The sequence below is a fragment of the Sceloporus occidentalis genome, unplaced genomic scaffold, assembly GCF_023333645.1.
Source record: "Sceloporus occidentalis isolate IW3139 unplaced genomic scaffold, rSceOcc1.0.p SCAF_36, whole genome shotgun sequence".
Lineage (NCBI taxonomy): Eukaryota > Metazoa > Chordata > Lepidosauria > Squamata > Phrynosomatidae > Sceloporus > Sceloporus occidentalis.
The window spans coordinates 6825394-6843029 of record NW_028317016.1 but is presented as its reverse complement, the minus strand read 5'-3'; positions in this window follow the sequence as shown (position 1 = coordinate 6843029).

Sequence of the window (17636 nt, the reverse complement as noted above, 5' to 3'; positions counted from 1 at the left end):
GCTTGCACGGCCCTTTAACTCCTGAGGGGGAACTTGGCCTGTCTCTCCGCTCCAAGAGTTAAAGGTCTTTAACTCCTGATGGAGAACCTACGGAATTAAAGGGTCGCCTGCAGGGGCCTTCTCTGGCATCAATCAATGGAGTGAGCCAATTGGTTGATGCCAGAGGAGGCCCCAGCAGGTGACCCATAGAGTCGGTCGCACTGCCCTTTAACGCCTGATGGCGAACCTATGTATTTACGCTCCCATTAACCCCTGCGATGCTGTGTAGATAAGGTAGGCTAGATGGGGAAGGGACCAGGGGGATTAGTAAACGAAGATGAACACTAAGATTCTTTGTGTTGTGTGTCTTCGTCTTTGTATACGTTTTGCCGCCACCATGTTCGTATGTTTGGTATTCGGGCTGAACACTAAAAACGCACCCTTTGTGTTCGTTTTCATGTTCGCCTGAATATGAATGCACAAATCTAGTATATATGTTAAAGTCAGCTTCCTCCGCTACTTGGCCATGCTACCACCTTCCCCTCAAGAAACATCAATAAATTGTTTACATACCCATGGGAAACACATGGGTATGTAAACAGTACAAGGGGGTAAATTACATACAATAAAAACAGCAAAACACACATCAGGCCCTCCTTTGCACACAGCTCAGTATTTGCACTCTGCCCACCTCAGCCCAGTAGGGGGTCACTATTGTAGTCTGCAGGGAAGATGGTAAACACGGGCGGTTCCCTGACTTCTGCCGGAAACCGGCTGGATATCAGATCTTGGTGCAAACACTGGTCATAGAGGTCTCTGTCCTGTAAGTCCTGACCTGATGGAGAGTAACACATCACGCATAAAACCCCCTCCCAAAAAGCCGGTACCCCAAATCTGTGTCCAAGCGCTACAGTTTTTAGAGTCTCTGGTAATTGGGGACATGTGTCACGTGTCTGTACCAGGAGAAAGAAGCAGTCCGCACAGACCCCTTGTACCCATCTCCCCAAAAACATAACTTCTTCCAAGGCCATAGTCTGTAGGGAGGAGGCAGAACATCACGCCCCTCCAGGAGCCCAGGGCCCACTTCCAAATGATTGTTTGGCTAACTGGGCACAAATTTTGACACATGCCAAAATTTTGTGAAAAAGAAGAGTGGAGGCTGTTATAGCCTCAAAAGGGGGACAACTCCATATTAATGCCCATTGTTTTGGAATAGTTTTGCTTATATAGTGTATGACAGCACAAAGTCACATAAAGACCTATAGACTTGGGCATTTGGATTAGTATGCACCTTAGTTTTCACAAACTCATTTGTAAATTCGTGAGATCTCCCAACGAAACAAACATAGAAATAGAAATTCTTTGCTTCATTTTTCTGCTGCAGCTGAGTACTACCTTCCCTTAAGCTCACATTTTTTGGGAGCCTTTCCAGCAGTTAATTAGTATCTGTTACATTTCAAAGCTTTTTGGTAAAGTTCCCAGAATATCTAGGTAAGCTTTCAAGTGGTTCTACCTGATACGCTTTTATGATCTAGTGTTGGCATCCTTCCCAGAAAATAATAATGGCCACTGCCCAGGGGTTACACAAAGGGTTCAAAAAATACTGTAGTTAACCACTGCAATACCGGAGATACTTATCCATAAAAAATCCAGAAGATCACTCTAGTACTAAATTTAGAATAAAATGTTTAAAAAATATCAACCAAAAGTTTCTCAAACTCTATAATACAGAAATGCAAAATTAGGAAAAAAATAAAAGTACAGATCTCAGAGTTTTTGAACACTTCAAGCTGCTAGCTGCTTGAAATTTTAGTCTGCACTACCGCTGTGGGAGCAGCACAAGATTCCCCAAAATAACAATAGATTTAATAGAAAAATAATGTTTCCTCACACAGCTGCCCTAAAAATATAATCCTTGCTGATCTGCAGAACCTCTAGGAAAAGATAAAGCTACAATGTCAGTCACAAGGAAACACGTGATGGGCTTAATGGTTAACATTTACACTTGGGAGCCCTGTTAGTTGTCTAATCTCTGCAAACCAGCAATGATTTTATTGTATTTTAGGGCAGCTGAATGAGGCAGCATTGGTTTTCTATTCAAGCCACTAGTACAGCACATCAGTCTTCCTCATGTCCACTCCATTGTCTCACATATTGCTCCAGCCATCACTTGGCCTTCAGATCCGGGGTTAATGCCACCTGAGTCGATGCTAACCTCATAAACCAATACACACACTTTAGTACTACATGTGGATATACACACAGGGGCTGACTGACCCACCGGGCACTTGGGCATGGACCGAGGCCTGGGAGAGTATGGAGCCCGCGAGGGTCGGAAGGACCTCGAAGGTCAGAAGGACCGGGAGTCGGGAGGACCGCGAAGGATAGAAGGACCCCAAGGGTCTAGGGGAGGGGCTGCAGGAGAAGGGTTAGAGAGGGAGCGGGGCTCAGCGGACAACAGGAGGTCTGCTGAGCCCCCCCCTTGTATAACATGAAGAGCACAGGGTGCTTACGCTGTGCGCTGGGATTTGATGTCAGATCCTGGTGCTCAGCACTAAAGCGAAGCCACGCCCACCTCCAGACCAGAAGGCCACTCGTTCCTTAAGGAGAAAAAAAAGGCAAGACAGAAGAAGAAAAGGTGGAGAAAGAGGGGCTACAGGAAAGGAGGCAGACACAGCAAAGGTAAGAAAACATTGTGAGAGGGGCATCACCACGGGGGGCCCATGGCTTTTTGTTCCCTGGGGCCCTGGATGGTCTCAGTCTGTCCCTATATACACACTAATGCCAATGCCATACAGTAACACACACCACCATATAAAGACATGCTAACACCATACTCTTATATACAACTAACACATACACTAATGCAAATCAACTGAATCTAACACTATAAAAATATATTCGAAGTGTTCTTGTGTGTGTGTGTGTGTGTATATATATATATATATATATATATATATACTTTGCATACATATTCACTCTAAAAGTAAAACACACATATATACATGTTTACACATATACACACACATACTACTCACCCTCTTATCTCGCTTAGTCCTGTATCAATGCAGCTCACAGTCCTTGTAGAAGCTGCCACACAGCTGACTCTACAGTAACATACACACACTAACATACTTACACACACTAACAAACCTACACATGTAGTAACAATGTAACATACTTACACATACTAACACACACATGAACTAACATATACACTTGCTAACATATGCACACACACACACAGTAACATACTGACATACTTACACACACATACCTACATACACAAACACTAACATACTTACACATACAGTAACAAACTGTGACAGGACGCCATGTACCCCGACTGGGTACTGGGTATTCATCCGTTCAACCCAGGCAGGGCCAGCGTTCTAGAGAGAATTGGATGCTGGCCCGCTGGAGCTGCATTGGTGCTGTGGCTTAGGTACACAGCTGACTATTGTCCTAAAAAGGACAATAAAGGATCATAGCAGCCCATCCCAAGCATCAAAAAGCACTCATGTTGAGGTGGATATCAGATCCCGGTGCAAATACTAGACTTGCGCATTCGTCTTCGGGCGAACATGAAAACGAGCACGAAGAGGCCGTTTTTTTGTTCGTTCCGAAGACACGCCGAAGAGAATACAGTGCCGGCAAAACGTAGGAGAAGACGAAGACTCACAACCACGAAGAATCGAGGTCTTCGTTTTTGCCGCACAGCCGCCAAAATTTCAAACAGGAGTGAGCTGATCTCGTCTGTCCAATCAGCTCACTCTTGTGACATCACGCTAAGGGTCTCGTTCAATGCCTGTGCTGCTGTTTTTTTAATTCTGAAGGCGCCTTTATAAGACCAGAGCTTGCCTGAGAGATCCATTCATTTTTCGCTGTGACTGCTTTGGCAACACTGCTGTGCTGCATCCGAGCGTTACAGAGAGATTGTTCTGTTCTGTGTGAGACTGGTAAGCCTTAGCCTGCCATTTCTCACAGTGTACTTCATCCTCACTTCAGTGCTACTTAATATAATAATAATAATTTGATTAATTTAATTTGTTTTTTATTTAATTTGTCATCAACTGTAGTGTAAGTGCTGTTGAGTTGACAGTGCACCCAGTGTCTCAGTGGCACTGGGGTGCCCTTGCCCTGGGCTGGCACTAGTGCCTACTGCCTGTCCTGCTTAAATAAATTAAATAGAATTTATAAATAATAATTTAATAGAATCTATAATTTAATAGTTCATTATAATATTATATATATATATTTGTCAGTCATATATATATACTATAGTATACTAGTGTAGAGTGTACTGTAGACATTCATCTACTAGTGTCTAATTTAAAATCAGTAATATTAATTAATATAATTAATAATTGAATTCATTATAAAATTATATATATATATATATATATTTGTCAGTTATAGTTAGTAATAGTATACTAGTGTAGAGTGTACTGTAGACATGTCTAATCTAAAATCAGTAATATCAATAATTCTATAATTCTTTCTTATCTTAATAGTTAATTAAATTAGCTATAAATAAAAGTAATAATATTAATTAATTACTACTAGCGTATAGTTCAGCTAATCTTATTAGTACTGGTGCTGCAGCTCTATAGTTTGTGCTTTGTTTTAGCAACAGCAAGAGACCAAGTCAATTTTTCTTAATTAATAATCTTTCATTTTATTTCATTTGTTTTGCTCACCTCAGTCCATCAGTGAAGTGAACTTGTTGGGCTAGTGAGTGCAGCCGCATAAATGCTGTGGTTTTTTTTGATCAGCAAGCAGTGACGTTAACTGTTTTGCAAAGATTTTCTCATTTATTTTACATTTTATTTCAATTTTATTAAAAGTACCCTTAGTGTTTTGCTCACCTCAGTCCATCAGTGAAGTGAACTTGTTGGGCTAGTGAGTGCAGCCGCATAAGTGCTGTGTGTTTTTGTTCAGCAAGCAGTGAAGCTAACTGTTTTGCTGTGACATTTTATTTTATTTCTAATTCTTTTCAAGAAAAATTGACTGTGACGAGCTGTACTAAGCAAAGCTTCAAGCTACTAGCTGTAGTACTAAAATAATTCTAATCTTCTTTAATCTTAATCTATAATATATTATAAATAATATATAACAATATAAATTCTAATTCATAATCTATAATATAAGTAATTCTAATTCTAAATTCTAATTCATAATCTATATTCTTCTATCTATAATACATAATATATAAGTAAATTATTTCTAATCTATTAATATTATATAATTTATTAATTAATAAATCATGTACTGAATCTGATTTAACCTCACTTTAGCTTAGTGGGTTTGAGAGCGTCTGCCTAGAGGTAGACTTATAGTAAGGAAATATAGCTTTAGGCTAGCATAGTAGTAGGCTAAGCTCTTAGGCCCGTGTAAATTCAAATTAAAAATAAAATACTGCTAGTTATTAAATAGTTAATCTTGAGTTAATAATTTAAATAACTTTAGCACTTTGGCAGATTGCACACAACAGCACAGTGCAGTAGTGCATAGTTTTACCTTTTAAGCAGTAGCACTGAAGAGAACTTCCTCAAATTTTTTTGTCTTTAATTCGTTTTTCCTTTTTTTTATTTTTTTTTATAGTTTTTTTAAACACTACACTACACTACACTACACTACACACACACACACAACACAAAAAAATGGATCCTCCTTTTGGGACTAAGGAGGGACAAGCTCCATCTACCACCACCACCACCACCACCAGCACCACCACCAGTTCTAAGATGCAGCCTTTGCGTCAGTCTAGTCGGCCAAGTAGGCCAAGCTCTCGCTTATCATTTGGGGAAGCATTGCTTGAAGGATCATCAAGTAAAGGAAAGGCACCAAAAGCAGGCAGTAGTAGTGCGGCTAGGCCCACAAGCTCTATGGTTTTTTACGGAAAGCCTAAAGCACCAGAAGCACGTTCAAAGTTAAAGGGTAGCACAAGTAGTACCAGCCCAGTGACTAAAAAGAAGTGCCTTTTGCCCCAAGCAGCATCTTCCGCATCCACAAGCAGCATGCAAGGTACCAAGCAGAGCCAAATTAGCAGCAAGACTCAGAGGGGTCCAAAACCAAAGCGATCTCATTCCTTTGTAGGGAAAACCACCACCACCCCCACCGACTCTACCACCACTAGTGCTGCGCCTACTGTTCCCACTGGTACCGCCACGCCATGTCCTCCTAGTACCTCTAGCAAGCCACCAAATCCTTACAAAATTTTTGTAAAGACAGTTAGAGAGAGGGCTACACATAGTGGAACTCCACCTAGCAAGGTAGCAGAGGAGCCTGAGACTGAGAGGCCAAGTGCAGAGTCAATTCTTCCTGCTCGCACTACTACTAGTCACGAGTCTCACGACGATATCAGTCTTAGCTCCAGCCTAGCAGGAATTCCATTCGATCTGGCTAATGAAGAGCTAGACTATGAGCCAGAGGAAGTAGAGGAGATGAGTGGTCAGGAATCAGATTCCTCAGGGAGCAGTGTCCAAATGACTAGTGCACAATTTTCCCCTGAGCCTCCACCTTCTCCGCTACGATCATCACCATCACCACCAGCAGCAGCAGCAAAACCTAGCAAATCTAAAGCAATTAGCAGTCCCACTATGGCCAGTACTGTTACCACCAGTCCCACCACCACTAGTTCTGCCTCTGTTCATCCACCCCGAGCAGTAGGAGCAGCACCCAAGGCACACTCCAAGGCTATGCGCGCCCCAATTTGGGAGCACTTTGAAAATGTTGAAGAAGGGCGCTATGGAAAGTGCAAACATTGTGGGAAGCTAATAAGCAGAGGGAAAGTGTCTGGCCATTTTACCAGTGCTAGCATGAAGCATCACCTCAGTACTCAACACAACGCTGTGCTATTGGGGAAAGATGCAGAAGTAAAAAAGTTAGTGCAGGCAGCATAGCTGGTGGCCGTGGAAAAACCCCAACAGCTTCTTCTTCTGAGCCAATAGCAGCAGCAGCAGCAGCAGCAGCAGCTAGTGCTGGCAGCCAGAGACCAAGGCAGGTTGGAGCACTGCATGTCCAGCCCACCCTGGAACAATTTGTGGCATTCCAATCCAAAAGGTCAATGCCCAAACAGCAGGCCAATAAAGTAACCCGACTGATTGGTCAGTTCATTGCTGTTGGAGGGGCATCCTTCTCTATGATCGAAGGGGAGCCTTTCAAACAATTGATGGCGGCTGTGGCTCCACAATATACAGTTCCGTCACGTTCCACTTTCAGCAGGAACATTGTCCCCTCATTGTATCGGTCCTGTGTTGCAGCAGTGAAAGAGGAGCTTTCCAAGGCTGCTGGTCAGTCTGTTCATTTCACTACAGATTTGTGGAGTGCACCTAGCGGCCAGCATGCCTTTCTTTCTTTGACAGCACACTGGTGGCAGCCCGGTGTGTCTAAGGAAGCTGCTGCAGCAGGCTACCGATCTTTCCTTCTCCATGCAGAAGTGATGGATGAAAAGCACACTTCCCAAAATATTCTGCATGCAATGAGGAAAATGTTTAGCCTTTGGGTGGGAGCAGAGGCGGGCACCAATGTTGAAGTTGGTTTTGTGGTAACTGACGGAGGTGCCAGTATGGTGAAAGCGCTGCGAGATGGTCATATTGTTGGTGTGCGCTGTGCAGCCCACATCATCCATCTTGTAGTGAAGGCAGCAATGTCAGAAGGAACTAATGTGGCAGCAGTAGTTCTGTCCCGCTGCAGAAAGATCGCTGGGCACTTTCACCATGATGTTAAGGCTAGCCAACTTTTGAGGGAAGAGCAAGAGAGGTCAGGTCTTCCCGTACACTGCCTACGTCAGGATGTCAGTACACGGTGGAACTCCACGTTAGACATGCTGGAGAGGATTTTGGAGCAGCAGAGGGCAATCCATAATCTTGCCTCAGAGCACAATATTGGGATTACCTCTCCATTGAATAGGGAGGATGTCCTTAACCATTCAGGGATGCCACAGAAAATTTAAGCTCAAACACTGCCAGTCTGGCCCAGGTAATCCCAGTGTTCTCCCATCTAGGCAGCAAGATGGATGTGTTCCTTGGAAACCGTGAGGCTGTTCAAGGTGGCACTCTACATCCTGACGTAGCAGCCATAGTCAGGAAGCTAATGGATCTGCTAAAAGTACACCTTCGCAAACGAATGGAAGAGAGTCCCGAAATGATGCTAGCGTGCCTTTGCGATCCAAGAATTAAGGGAAAGCTAGCTTTGAAATTTAATGTTCTCAGTAGCTACCGGGAGCAATTGGTCAACAAGGTGCGTGACTGGCAGTGTAAAATGGGAATGCTGTCCGAGGAGGGAGAGGTGCAGGAGCAGGAAGAGATGATGTGGTCTGCTACTCCTAGCAGCAGCATCAGCAGCAGTGCCACAAGCAGCACAACACAGCTGAGTGGAGCAGCTGCGTTTTGGGAAGAGGCACTTGGGAGTATAGTTGGACCATCTGACAGAGCTAGCAGCAGAAAGGAGAGTAGTGCTGCTGAAATGGTCAAACTTTACCTCTGTGAAGTTCCTTCTGCGCCTAATGTTGATCCTCTTAGCTACTGGGATGAAAAGAAGAGTGTGTGGCCTGCACTCTCATGGGTTGCGTAGCAGCTACTATCATGTCCGCCAACCACTGTTCAAAGTGAGCGCGTGTTTTCTATGACTGGAAACATACTGAGTCCACAGCGTTCACGCATGGCACCTCATCTGATGGAGCAAATTGTCTTTCTTAAATTCAATCTGCCCAAGTTGGGTTACCCAGCTCTTAGCTTGGAAAGTTAATTTTTTTTCTCTGTAATGTTTAAGGTAGTTTCTCCCCCTGGTTGCACGTGTTTGTGGTGTGGCAATGTCTGCTACCTCCGCCGGTGTAGCCAATTTATGCTAGGGCTTAGTGTCTGAGTTCTGGAAGTCCGCTCCCAAACGCCATGGACTGACAGACTTTCACGCTTTGCCCTGGGGTGAAACAGGTGAGCGGGTCGTCAATTGCCCACTCATTCACCTTTTTCCTTTTCCAACGCTGCTGCTGGTGGTGGTGCCAGCATCTTTTGCCAGTTCGCTTCCTGGCTGAAATCATGCCTCAAATGTCCCTAATGGAGAGGGTAGTTTCTCCCCCTGGTTGCACTTGCTGCGGTGTGGCAATGCCTGCTACCTCCGCTGGTGTAGCCAATTTACGCTAGGGCCTAGTGTCTGAGCTCTGGAAGTCCGCTCCCAAACGCCAAGGACTGACAGTCTTCGGATGCTTTGCCCTGGGGTGAAACAGGTGAGCGGGTCGTCAATTGCCCACTCATTCACCTTTTTCCGTTTCCAACGCTGCTGCTGGTGGTGGTGCCAGTATCTTTTGCCAGTTCGCTTCCTGGCTGAAATCATGCCTCAAATGTCCCTAATGGAGAGGGTAGTTTCTCCCCCTGGTTGCACTTGCTGCGGTGTGGCTATGCCTGCTACCTCCGCCAATGTAGCCAGCTTACGCTAGGGCCTTGTGTCTGAGTTCTGGAAGTCCGCTCCCAAACGCCAAGGACTGACAGTGTTTGGATGCTTTGCCCTGGGGTGAAACAGGTGAGCGGGTCGTCAATTGCCCCCTCATTCCCTTTTTCCAATGCTGCTGCTGCTGCTGCTGCTGGTGGTGCCAGCGTCTCTTCTCTGCCAGTTCGCTTCCTGGCTAGTGTCATGCCTCAAATGTCCCTAATGGAGAGGGTAGTTTCTCCCCCCTGGTTGCACTTGCTGCGGTGTGGCAACGCCTGCTACCTCCACCAATGTAGCCAGCTTACGCTAGGGCCTTGTGTCTGAGCTCTGGAAGTCTGCTCCCAAACGCCAAGGACTGACAGTGTTTGGATGCTTTGCTCTGGGGTGGAACAGGTGAGCGGGTCGTCAATTGCCCACTCATTCGCCTTTCCCAATTCTGCTGCTGCTGCTTCTGCTGCTGCTGCTGGTGGTGCCAGCGTCTCTTCTCTGCCAGTTCGCTTCCTGGCTAGTGTCATGCCTCAAATGTCCCTAATGGTAAGGGCAGTTTCTCCCCCCTGGTTGCACTTGCTGCGGTGTGGCAACGCCTGCTACCTCCGCCGGTGTAGTCAGCTTACGTTAGGGCCTTGTGTCTGATCTCTGGAAGTCTGGTGCCAAACGTCTAAGACTGACAGTGTTTGGGTGCTTTGCCCTGGGGTGAAACAGGTGAGTGGGTCGCCAATTGCCCACTCATTCGCCTTTCCCAATTCTGCTGCTGCTGCTGCTGGTGGTGCCAGCGTCTCTTCAATGCCAGTTCGCTTCCTGGCTAGTGTCATGCCTCAAATGTCCCTAATGGTAAGGGCAGTTTCTCCCCCCTGGTTGCACTTGCTGCGGTGTGGCAACGCCTGCTACCTCCGCCAATGTAGCCAGCTTACGCCAGGGCCTTGTGTCTGAGCTCTGGAAGTCTGCTGCCACATGTCTAAGACTGACAGTGTTTGGGTGCTTTGCCCTGGGGTGAAACAGGTGAGTGGGTCGCCAATTGCCCACTCATTTGCCTTTCCCATTTTTCAATGCTGCTGCTGGTGGTGGTGGTGGTGGTTGTGGTGGTGGTGCCAGCATCTCTTCTGTGCCAGTTCGCTTCCTGGCTAGAGTCATGCCCAAAATGTCCCTAATGGTAAGGGCAGTTTCTCCCCCCTGGCTGCCTCTGTCTGCGGTGTGGCAATGCCTGCTACCTCTGCCGGAGTGGCCAGCTTACGCTAGGGCCTAGTGTCTGAGCTCTGGAAGTCTGCTGCCAAACGTCTAAGACTGACAGTGTTTGGGTGCTTTGCCCTGGGGTGAAACAGGTGAGTGGGTCGCCAATTGCCCACTCATTCGCCTTTCCCATTTTTCAATGCTGCTGCTGGTGGTGGCGGTTGTGGTGGTGGTGCCAGCATCTCTTCTGTGCCAGTTCGCTTCCTGGCTAGAGTCATGCTCAAAATGTCCCTAATGGTAAGGACAGTTTCTCCCCCCCTGGCTGCCTCTGTCTGCGGTGTGGCAACGCCTGCTACCTCCGCCGGACAACACATACACGTACAATGCACAAATCACAAGGACCTTTCCTCTTGTTATTTGTCCTGGCCTTCACTTCTACATTCACTAGCATTAACGCTATAACTCACACTTCATACTATAACATTTTTCCATCCACATACCTGCCAACAGACCCAACTTTTTCAGGGACAGTCCTGCTTTTTTACAGTCCTGTCCCATCTAATTTAGCTATCTAGGTATGCAAATACACGTTGGTAGTTATAGCTCGGTAGGTAGCACTAGTATAAACATTAAATAAATATAATAAAGTACTAAATAATAAATCTAACTTTAAAATACATTTAAATAAACCCCTCATTTTTTTTTAAAACCCATTAAAATGAAAATTAAATTATTATTTAGACATAATACATCTTTAACCAAACCAGTGCACTGCTACTTATCTTAAACATAACCGTACATTAACCCTAAGCTATTTTTTAGTTCTTGTCCAACATTTTTCCATCCGCATACCTGCCAACACACCCAAGATTTTGGTGGTCCAGTAAAAGTTTGGTTGTTGCAAAGTATGCCATTGTGAATAGGTAGCAAATGTTAGGCATGTATTACAAAATCAATTTAAAAATGTAAAATAATCCCTATTCTTTTATTAAACATCTATGGATGTATGATTGTGTATGATAAACGGAGGCCAAGTTCCTTGGAGCATTTGTCTCTGGGTCATTTTGTGTACAGTACACCTCAGTACGTGTGTGCAACTCTATTGGTCGTTTCGGCAGGGGGCTGGCCTGCCATCAACGAATGAAGTGCGTTCTGCAATTCGCTCGTTGATGCCAGACCAGCCCCCTGCCGAAACGACCAATAGAGTTGCACACACGTTCCTTCACGGCAGCTGCTGCTGCTCCAATGTGTTGTTAACCCCCGTATTAACCCCTGCTAGGCAACCGGGAAGGAAACGAAGATTAAACGAGCACGAAGAATGTCCGCGAATATTCACCCGAAGAGAAGACAGGAACGGGCGAATATTCGCGGAATACGAAGGTTTTTTTCCCCCCGAAGACGAGCACGAAGACGAACACGAAGAGCCCCCTGGTGCCCAAGTCTAGCAAATACTGGCCATGGAGGTCTCTGTCCTGTAAGTCCTGACCCGATGGACTGTAAAATACCACACATAACCCCCCTCCCAAAATGCAAGTGCCCCAAATCTGTGTCCTTCTCTGGTACTTGGGGAAACTTGGCACTTTTTACCAGGGGTTAGAAGTAGTCCCAATGGACCCCCTGTACCCACCTCCCCCAAAACAGAACTCCTTCCGAGGAAAGGGCCTTAGTTTATAGGAAGGAGGCTGGCCTCAGACCCCTCCACTAGCCCATGGCACGGAGGCTTCCATTACATACACCTACACACAGAGTATTATACGTGCACACCCACAGTAGCATGCTTACATATATGTACTAAGATACACATACAGAGTAACATAACATACTTACTCACACACACAGACTAACATTCTTACTTACTTACACACATACAGTAACATAATTACACGCACAGATATACTTATCTATACTTACACACACAAACAAAATGACTATGTTAACTTAGCAGGCAGTAGCTCTGTGCCAGGGTTTCTAAAAGAATAGGGATACTAGGCCACTCTGCCCTCATCTCGCCCAGGCCCGGTACACCAATATCAGACATACCCCCCGATGGTGGCCCTGGGTACAATACAAGGCAGGAGTAGAGGGCAAGGGTACAGACAAGCCAAAGAGAGCAGAGACGGTTGTGGGGAATGGGTACAAAGAAAACTAGGAGGCATAAGGGCAGGGGGCATAGAGAGATCTAGGGAGAAAACCAGAGGGAACAGGCAGGACTGGGGAAGGGGGCAGGGGACACAGGAAGAGAGAGAGACTTGTTTTTGGGCAACACATTATGTTTTCTGAAGAAAATAATCTCTTCAAATTCCACCTGAACTGAAAGAACAAGAAAACAAATTTTTGTCTGAAAATGAATGAGCCCAAGATAAAACGTAAACAATTTATCTGAAATGATTTTGGGCCTCATCTACAAGTCTAATGATCAATTTGTGACATAAGCAAGCCGGAGATGACTGGATTACTAGGTTTCCTGTTGGTCTGACCAAAAGAAAAGCAGAGGCCAGTTCCTAAAAATTCCCCTCGTGACCAAATCCTTTACATTTAATTAAATAATAAAAAACGCATTGCTAAAAAGAATGAAATATCTAATCTACCTAATTTCCCTGTTGTAAAAACTTCAATGAGTCATTGATCTTTTCTTAGACTGAGGATAGCCATGTGCCTATACCATGCACGGTTAACCCCTTTACATTTCTATGAAGAGTGCATGCACAAAAAAGGTAATAGGATGCCCATGTTTTAATTTTTTTTTGGCTTACTGCCGACAGCTTGGGTGTAAAGGTGCTTGGAGCTCACATTGGTACAATTAAATGTTAAGGTATTTTCTTCCAGTAGGTATCAGCGTTCACTCCCACCAGGGCTTGAGAGGAGAGAAGAGACCCAAGAAGGTCGGTTCAGACCCTGCTGAATCTCTGATTACTCCTCCAGCTGGTTGAACACACATTGCAATTAAGCCCTGCTTGATGATCACAGAGTGATCAGTACAGGAGCGATCAAAGGAAGAGGTGACTATATATGTATAAATGTATGTGGAACATACATAGCTTTGTGCTCTGATTAGCTCTTGTGCACAGAGACCTCCACATCGGGACGCTTTAACACCATACCCTATTTTCCCCATACTGTTTATATATAAATATATTGTAAATATTTTTGAAAAATGGAAAAAAGCGCAAGAGCCCAATGATGTCCTTAAAATATGAGAGAAATCACCTAAAGGGTCTAGCCATATTGCAATGGGAAGAATGCAAAAGAAAGGGGGGGGAAAAGTAAAATTTAAAAAATAAAAAATACAGGTGAAATATTTTTTAAAAATCCCCAAAACACAAATATTTCACTACCCCTAAACTCCTTAAGCCAGTAGTATTAAAAAAAATATATAAGGTAATATGGGTAATATGTAAGGGATAGGTATGACCCTCTAAAACTAAAATATGTATACGGGGTAATACTGTAATGAAGGAATGTTGCCTAACATATATTGGGTCATTGTCCAGCAGTGACACCTACTGTGTAGAAGAAATCATAAGCAACAATTTGTGTTTTTTTCTATTCAACCTGGGCAGACCCAAAACAGATGTGGGGGAAACCAACTCTTGTAAAATGGTTGATTTAAATGGAAGAGAAGAATTTTAGGGTAAATCTATTTTTTTATTCTTGATAATTCAAGGAAAAGGGAACAGAAGAAAAAAGGGGGGGTACAAGGAAATAACACACAGTATCCAGGAGGTATCTCCATTCAGTACATAAAACAAAATGTAACAGTAGTAATAGTGGACACCTGTTAACACGAGTGAGCAATATAGTGTGTCTTTGTAGTCGACGATAGAAACATTGTGCATTGAGGAAGCACGCACCGCGCTGCCCAATGGCCGTGCCTCCGCTCTTCGTTTGGAATGTTGGTCTGCCGGCCGACAGACCAACCGGCCCACCGGGAAATTTCCAGCCCTGGCTGCAGGCTGTGCGGCTGCCGGAGCCCCTCCAAGTTTGCCTATAGGGGCTTTTCTCAGTATCAGGTATCACTTTCCACAAAAGACTCCAAGCCCATTAAAAGTGAGAGAAGCAGATATTGAGAGTGTTCTGTTATTCTAATAAAGAAAAAAGGCTTGTTAAAATGATGCTAATTATTGTACATCATTGTACTATAGTTTATTACCATATTAAACATTGTCATGCTCAAACGTAATTTCCAGATTGCCAGATTAACTCTTTAGATTCTTTGTTCTTTGGCTTTTATATTGTTGCTTGCCAGGTATTCAAGCTGTTAACTCGTTTGTTTATAAATAGATTGAAAGTACATAATCAGTATGCTAAATTGTGAATTATTTAGCTTTGTAATAACTTCATTCAAGCAAAAATCTATGAACCAGATATGTTAAACATTGTGCAACACAGCTCTACAATAATAGTAGAATATTGTCAGTTTAAGATAATTGCTCCTCTTTTTCGACATAATTGTAATAGCTTTGGGCACTTTTAGATCACGGCTGTTGGTTCTGCTATAATTAGTTCATGGTCTTTTTGGACAAAACTGTAAATTCTCTTATATTTCCCAGTAGTAGATAGAATCAGATTTGTTTATAGTAATCAATGTCAAGAGAAAAATGTATTGATTTGATAAATTGTTGTGATATGTGATATATACTGAAACATGTATATGAACTCATTAGTGTTACGTGACCCAGCGGTAAAATTGAGTCTGGAGCCAGAAAGATAGCTGCAAGCAAGGTAAGGGGTGAGGGGGTGAGAGAGCATGTCCAGTCATGTAAAAATGAAAGTAAACCCTCTTTAAATTATGTGGTTTTACATATCTGGACATAATAACAATCATCTGGTCTAAAAGTTAGATAAATAGAACCTCAGATAAACAACAACACATGACATATTACACATTGTCATGATTTATTCAACAACAAATAAAACCAAAATGGAGAAGCCATGTGTTAAAAACATAGTACACTCTTACTGCTACCATAAGAATTAAGATGCTAAGTAGCAGACAGGTGCTGCTAATCAAATACCCTCCATTAATTGATCATCAGCAAGTGTGATCACCTCTATAAAAGCCAATGTTTTAGCTGTTTGGTGGTCTGGAGCATTCAGGTGTGTAGTAACACAATAAAGATAATGAGGAGATGAAAAGAAGGTGGCAGTTCCTCTGAGTGCAACCTGGGTGTTGGGGCAAGTCCTCTGAGGGCAACCTAGATGCTGGGGCAAGTCCTCTGAGGGCAATCTAGGTGTTGGGGCAAGTCCTCTGAGTGCAATCGCGGTACTAGGGCAAGTCCTCTGAGTGCAATCGCAGTACTAGGGCAAGTCCTCTGAGTGCAACCTGGATGCTGGGACAAGTCCTTTCAGCACAATCTGGGTGCTGGGGCAAGACTTTTGAGTGCAATCTGTGTGCTGGCCAAGTCCTATGAGGGTAACCTGGTTGCTGCGTCAAGTTCTGGTTATGTAACCTGGATGCTGTGTCAAGTCCTGTGTATGCAACTTGGGTGCTGGGCAAGTCTTACGAGTGCAATCCGGGTGCTGGACAAGTCCTATGAGTGCAATCTGGGTGCAGGGCAAGTCCTATGAGTGCAATCTGTGTACTGCAGCAAGTCCTATGTGTGCAACCTGGGTGCTGGGCAAGTCCTTTGTGTGCAACCTGGGTGCAGCGTCAAGTTCTGTTTATGTAACCTTGGTGCTGTGTCAAGTCCTGTGTATGCAACCTGAGTGCTGGGCAAGTCTTATGTGTGCAACCTGGGTGCTGGCAAGCCATATGTTTGCAACCTTGGTGCTGGGCAAGTCCCATGAGTGCAATCTGAGTGCCATGTAAATCCCGTGAGTATAATCTTGGTGGCAGAGCATGTTCTGTGGATGCAATCTGGGTGCCAGGGATGGCCTTTTGGGTGTGCGGCCTGTGAGCTATGCCTGCTATGTGGGTCAATGAATACTAATGTGCATTTTTCACATTTTTATCATAGATTTCTGTTTGTTTTTTTATTCTAACTTTGTTAAAAATGTACTTTGTTGATCTGTCATGAATCTATGATTATATTTTTAAATATGCATTCTGATGGGCGAACCTTTCATAGTTTCTTCTAGCTGATATATTTAAACTGGTCCTTAATAATGTATCATTATTGGACACATCTCACCTACAGCTACTTGGTGTAAAAACTAGGAAAGCTTCTACCAATGGCTCAGCACATATAATTAAAAAGTGATATTAATATACTGATGTGATATTGGGAGTTATATTGTACCATCGTCAGTGTCTGGCTCAATATACAGTTATGGGAGTTATGGTGTATAACTGTCAACGTCTTGCACAGTATATGGTGATGGGAGATCCTGTACCACAGTCTATGTCTGTCTTGCTATAATGATAAGAGATACACTGTACCACCCTCAGTGTCTGGATCACTATATAATGATAGGAGTTACACCGTTGTGGTTGAAGTTCATGACAGTACAATTAGAAAATTACTGAACAAGTATGGTTTGTTTGGAAGGGTTGCCAGACGAAAGCCTCTTCTCTTTATAAAGAACATGGCAGCATGGCTTAGGTTTCCAAAGATGCATCCGAACAACCACAAGACATCTGGAACAATGTCCTTTGGACAGAAGAGACTAAAGAAGAGACGTTTGGCCATAATGTACAGCAACCTATTTGACGAAAACCAAACACCTTATACCAACTGTCAAGCACGTTGGTGGAGGGGTGATGATTTGGGCTTGTTTTGCAGCTACAGGACCTGGAAACCTTGCAGTCATTGAGTTGACCATGAACTCCACTGTATACCAATGTATTCTAGAGTCAAATGTGAGGTTATCTGGCTGAAATTGTGTCATGCAACAGGACAATGATCCCAACATACACACCAGCAAATCTACAACAGAAAGGCTGAAAAATAAAAGAATCAAGGTGTTGCAATGGCCCACTCAAAGTTCAGATCTCAACCTAATAGAAATGATGTGGTGGGACATTAAGAGAGTTGTGCATAAACAAATGCCCATAAACCAAAATGAACTGAAGCAACATTGTAAAAAAGAGTGCGCCAAAATTCCTCCAGTGCGTGAGAGGC